This window comes from Xyrauchen texanus, chromosome 1, assembly GCF_025860055.1.
Source record: "Xyrauchen texanus isolate HMW12.3.18 chromosome 1, RBS_HiC_50CHRs, whole genome shotgun sequence".
NCBI lineage: Eukaryota > Metazoa > Chordata > Actinopteri > Cypriniformes > Catostomidae > Xyrauchen > Xyrauchen texanus.
In genome coordinates this window covers 3,885,613-3,891,612 of record NC_068276.1, presented here as the reverse complement: position 1 = coordinate 3,891,612, position 6,000 = coordinate 3,885,613, and the positions used below count along the sequence as shown (strand labels likewise).

The 6,000-nt window shown below is 36.6% G+C and overlaps 1 protein-coding gene across 1 annotated transcript in view; it reads left to right on the top strand.

The window, feature by feature from the left end:
- The first annotated feature begins 3,343 nt into the window (after positions 1 to 3,343).
- The window catches only part of LOC127648015 (macrophage mannose receptor 1-like), a 63,145-nt gene continuing 60,488 nt past the window's right edge, over positions 3,344 to 6,000 (top strand). Inside the window, exon 1 of the mRNA XM_052132578.1 lies at positions 3,344 to 3,400. The gene's annotated coding sequence lies outside the window, so the exon portion shown is untranslated. The remainder of the gene's footprint in view (positions 3,401 to 6,000) is intronic.

Below are 6,000 nucleotides of genomic sequence, written 5' to 3'. Positions count from 1 at the left end.
CTGAATCACCCAAATATTGACTCTGTTACTACATTTCCCATAAGCCCACATACCTGGTCTAATTACACCACAGCTGTTCCCTATCTCTGCCTCTCTACTTAAGTCATGCCTGCTGTTTCATTCATTGCGAAGTCTTGTTTGTCCCGACTACATTTCTGAGCATTTATTGTCTATCTAGTTTGATCATCTGTGTGCTGATCTTGCCCTGTATTTCTGACCACGTTTGTTTGCTGCCTGCCTTTGCTGAATTCATGCCTGTCTCTTGTATATTGCCGTTAGCTGCCTGCCCTGATCTTCTGCCTGTTTGACCTCGATTCTGCCTACCTATGATTATCCTGTTTGCCTGTTTCATGACCCTTGCCTGTAATTACTCTGCTCTTGTAATAAACTGCATATGGATCCCAACCAACCTGAGTCTTCGTTACACTTGGAAGCTTTTGTTATTGAATATGTCAGTAAACTTATTTCTAATTATGATTTAAAAGATATGGGGATTGTTGAAATAATTAAATGCTCACAAGCTGGTATGTACATATTCCATAAATGAATGCAAATGGATAATTCCATTAAGTAAAGGTAAATTAATTTATGTGTGTGTGTATATATATATATATATACACACACACATACTGCATATGAACTTGTGTGTGTATACTATACAAAATTTTAATATTTGGTTCTTCTGGATTTATTCTTAAGAGGTACTGTATAGTTACAATATCAACACAAAGCTAGTCGGTTTTATTAACAACTTTAAAACTTGTTGATGTGCATACACCCCCCACCCCTAAATTAGTTCACATTTACTATATAATCTAGTCAAAAATGGTTGATAATGTTAGCAAATTATGCAGATGTATAATTTCTCAACATTATGAACAATGAGCATCAACAGATTTAAAATATGAAGGCAGAGAAACAGTGCATCCTGTAACAATCTGCAGATGGATAACTTTGCTTTAAAAAGGGGTATTAATACACTTTGGTGTTGTATTTTTAACGTTGATTATAAAAGATTAGGATCGTTATGCCCACTCTACATGGGGATAACGACTAATGTGTGCTTAACATAGTCATAAATTACAACCTGTGGGCACTTTAGCCACGTCCTTAAGTGAGTGTTGTTTCGCGGTTAAACGTCGCACATGCCGCGATGCCCTCTGTTGGTAGGGAATAGTAAGATGGCCGCCAGAGCACTTCCGGTAGCTTCACCTACTGCTGGCAGTTTAGAATTCTATGAGCAATCCAGTTATATATATAGATCAGTGGTTTCTTGCAATCGGCCCCGTTCATTAATTTAAGCCTTGCCGTGTGAATGCAGCCAGAGGATTGAGCAGTGCCTCGTTATGGCTTTCTAAAATGTAATTTGTTATTTTTATATTCATAATATCTTAATATTTACCAGTTTTGAATTACACAGCAAAGTAATTATGGACTAAAGTGTCTCTTTACATGGCTCAGTGGAATCATAGCATTCACCTGTCAAATATTTCTGAATAATGGCACCACATCTTTGCATACATCATGTCACTGGTCATTGGGTACTGTAATCTTTACTACGTTTGTGCTCATGCTCTCTTGTATCATTTTGCCTCTACAAATAAGCAAATAGAATTTGAACTCCAATCTGTTTTTCATGTGCATCATAGCAGAATAATTAATGATTAACAGTTGGCCAGTCAAGCGAAACATACTTACCTGCCTCCTTTCTTCTATTTACAGGAGATGTTTCGCTGCTGTGTTGTTGGGATTATTGACGTCTGACCTCTATAATGTCATTTCCATACATGCACCAAAGCTGACATTACAATATTTGATCTTGTAGCCTATTATACTGGTTTATTTTTGTGTTTTCCCCTCTGTGCTGGGTGATAATGGTACTAAATGCTCCATCACATGGTTGGACCACTTCAAGGGATAGTTACCAAAACTGAAAATTGTAATTCTCACACACGTGTTGTTCCATCATCGCATTAATTCATCTCTGGTGTTCTGATTCAGCATATAAGTGTTGTGCTTTATATTCCAAGCCGCATGACTGCATGGTGTAAGAAATGGACCAACAGCAAGTCATCATTACCTGATAATCTCTTCCACTGCTGTAGCTTTCAGTCATTTTGGGAGAGGTGATCATATTCAGAGAACAAGAATTACATTTTGATCTGTTTCTCTCATGAAGCAATGGCATCCAAGTTGTATGACTACCTTATACTTTCATGGTATGTGTGTTTTTTTTAACTTGGTGGTATAAAGCATTACCCACTCTCATAGTAAGGTAAATATAATCTTGCAAGCTCTGACTAACTTCTCATTTTGTGTTTTATGGAAGAAAAAACGAATATGGGTCCTGTACTGAAATGAGGTTAAGTAAACTGCAATTTTCTATTATTTATTTAAAATGTTTGAATACATAGCATGAACTTCACTCAGGGTGATGTGCAAATGCCCATTCGTTGATGGGTCAATCATTGAATTTGGTTATTGGCCCAATCCAATGTAAAGCTATTTAAATTGTATGAAACCAAATATAGAATTATTTATATTTGTGAATCACCTATGTATATAATACCTCTAAAGACTTGTTTTGTCTTAGTTGTTATTTATTTACTATTTTTTTGTGTGATGGTCCCTGTGTCTTCCAAATGTGAGTCAAATCTTTATCATTCTTTAACCATTAATGTGTGGGGGAATGCACAAAAATGTCAGTGGGCACTGTTACATGTGAAGGTATTTCGTGAAAGGTGGTGAAATTACGGGCCTGGGACATAGCAGTCATGTTGCCAGTAAGTCATAGAATTGCACACAAAATTACGAATATATTACATAACTGGGCCATTCTGGGTAGCTTGTGACATTAGGAGGACTTAAAGACGATTTTGTGAGTTGGGATGGGAACAGATTAAAATTGCGTATAAGTAAAAAATACTGTAATTTACACAACAAGAATATATAGAACATGGCAGATAAAATGCAAAGTGTCTGGAGTGCAGAATCTGAACACAGTGATCATTGTGATCTGGTACATGATGAAATCTCCTGGGAAAGTCCAACTGAGATCATTTCCTCAAAACTGTCAAAGTCTCCACTGACCATATGATATTTATTTGTTAACCAAAAGACTCTGACACTGAATCTCTTGATAATGAATATTCTGATGAGTAAACATATAAAACATACACACACCGTCTGTATTCCATTTACATTATACTGATTTTATCTTCATAAACACCAGAGCATATTCAAATTCCCTTCCAATGAACCAAATGCAAAAATGTTCTCTGCACAACACCGTCCAACCACAGAGGAAAAATGCAAATATGATTCAGACACGCAGTGTGAACAGAACAACATCAGCATCATTATCGGCTGGAATCAAGACAGAAACGGGTGAAAACTGAAGGTAAGAAAATCTCTCATGTTTTGCTTTAACTAGAATTTTCCTGTAGCAGGATCTTAAAGGAAAGACTGGGGCTAGTGGTCATATGGGGAAGTTGTCACAATGTCTGCATCTCAGCTACCATAAGATTTTTAGTCAAAGTCCAATTACACACATGTGTGTGATCTCTAACAGCGCATTTGTATGGTGGTTTCACTAGTTCAAAAACATATTTGTGAATTCTACCACCAAACTAAAACTCCATGTATAAAATGATATTGTCAGAGCTGAGACAAAGGGACACAAAAGCAGAAGAAGCGGTTCAATGGATTTATTTACAACAGAAAATGTCAATTCTTTTTTTTTCCAAAATATTTTTATTGAGAGAAAAAAGGCATACTTCCTGTCACAATGACACAATACAATTCACATTTTTGTTATATACAAATACGCACATATGTAAAAAAAGTACAAATAAACTGAACACCCCTGTATCCTATGTATATCACGTTCCCAAAACTCTTCACTTATTTGTACTCCTAATTCCATTTCCCATGCATTCTTAATTTTGGTGCTCGACTGACTGCTTAAGGCCAGAATAACGTAATATATCTTTGAAATCATTCCTCTCTGATGAGGATTATATGAGAGCAATCTCTCCCAAGGCTGTTCTGGAGGTGCAGAGGGGAAATTAGGGAAACATCTAGATACAAAATTTCGAATTTGAAAATAGCGAAACAAATGTGTAGCAGGCAGGTCATAAGTAGATGACAGGTTGGCAAAACTATCAAAGACACCATCAACATACACATTTTTGAATTGTTTAATGCCCTTGTCATACCACACTGAAAATGATGAGTCCAAACACGATGGAGGAAATAAGTGGTTATTGCATAATGGACCCAAAAAGGATGCATCTATAAATTTAAAGCACCGTCTAAATTGATACCAGATCTTAAGTGTGTTAAGGACAACTTGATTATAAAATTGATTATTAACTTGATAATAACTTGATTATTAAATTGTATATAAAGAAAGTTTAGTAGGTAACGAAGAATAAAGTAAAGCAGGTATAGAGGATTCCCTACAAGATGATAATTCCAATTTACACCAAGAAGAGCCAGGAGACTCAACCCAGTAACAGAGTTTATGGATGTTCGCAGTCCAGTAATAAGATTGAAAATTGGGTAATGCAAGTCCCCCACTAAGTCTACATCCCTGCAATAAAGTTTTACAAACCCTCGGTGACCCCCCCCCCAAATAAAATGACTAATTATTTTATCCAATGAATCAAAGAATTGTTTTGGCAGAAAAAGAGGAATTGATTGAAATAAGAAAAGAAATTTCGGTAATATATTCATTTTGACAACATTGATCCTACCAATTAGAGAAAGGGGGAGGCTACCCCAGCTTTGAATATTGGACTTAACCTTTGAGATAAGGGGAGTGAAATTGGCCGATGCAAGACCAGACAAAGAACGTGTCACGTTTATACCAAGGTATTTAAACCCTGACTGGCTAAGCTGGAAAGGTAGAGCTGGCTGTTGGAGATGAAGTGCTGCAGTATTGACGGGAAAACAGTCGCTTTTCTCCAAATTTAATTTATAACCCGAGATGGAACTGAAGATCTCCAGAACACCCAAAACAGCAGGCATAGAAGCGATAGGATCGGTTACATACAGTAACAAGTCATCCGCATATAGCGACAATTTGTATTCAACACCATATCAAACTATTCCTTTAAATAAATGAGAAGATCTTAATACAATAGACAAAGGCTCGATAGCAACCGCAAAGGCAATAGGGGACAGCCTTGGCGACATCCACATCCGAGAGCAAAATAATCAGAAAAGGTGTCATTAGTATGAACATTGGCTTTAGGTGATGAATAAAGGAGACGAATCCAAGAAATAAATGTATCCCCAAATCCAAATTTCCTCAAAACTGCAAACAAGTACTCCCACTCAACCCTGTCAAATGCTTTTTCAGCATCTAAAGAAATAACAATCTCAGGAAGTTCAGCTGAATGCTTTGAATAAATTATATTAAAAAGTGTACTGACGTCCCTATATAAAACCACTCTGCTCTTCAGATATAATGTAAGGGAGCACGTTCTATAAGCGAGTTGCAATTACTTTGGCCAACACGTTTGCATCTGCATTAAGCAGAGAAAGTGGTCTATATGAACCACAGGAAGTCGGATCTTTACCCTCCTTAAGAAGGAGGGCTATAGTGGCTTGTGTCAGAGTTGATGGCAAAGAACCACGTTCTAAGGATTCATTGAACACAGATAAAAGCAGTGGTGCCAATTTTCCAATAAACATTTTAAAAAATTCAATTGGAAACCCGTCCGGATCAGGGGCTTTATTAGATTGCATGGTTTTAATTTAAAAATTCCTTCAAGAGAGAGTGGGGAATCCAATTGTTCGACAGTGTTAGAATCAATAACAGGGTTACAAATGTTCTGAAGAAATTCCTCTAATTTAGTATTTTCTGTAGGAAATTCAGATTTATAAAGTGGAGAATAAAATGATTTAAAAGTAGCATTAATTTCCATGGGATCTGTAGTGATAACATTATTAGTGTTTTTAATACTGGGTATCAGACGAGACGTGGCCTGTCGC